This window comes from Penaeus monodon, chromosome 27 (assembly GCF_015228065.2).
Source record: "Penaeus monodon isolate SGIC_2016 chromosome 27, NSTDA_Pmon_1, whole genome shotgun sequence".
NCBI lineage: Eukaryota > Metazoa > Arthropoda > Malacostraca > Decapoda > Penaeidae > Penaeus > Penaeus monodon.
The window spans coordinates 26,020,926-26,021,177 of NC_051412.1; positions in this window are offsets into that span (position 1 = coordinate 26,020,926).

The following is a 252-nucleotide window of genomic DNA, read 5'->3' on the forward strand; positions in this document are numbered from 1 at the left end:
TATGCTAGGTGAAATGGAAAAAGAAAAAGTGAATGGAGGGTAAGGGGGGGGGGGGAGTTGCCCCTTATGGACCTCGTTTGCACCCCCCTCCCTTAAGGGCCAATAGGATTTTTCTCTAATTTTTTGCCTAAATTACACCAATAGAGCTCTGGTTGTAACGTTAAAGCGCTTCGCTGGCCCCTGGGAGAAGGATGGACAAGACTGCATATAGCAAAGCGTTTTCAAAATGGAGTGTATGTGGTCATTTTAAGG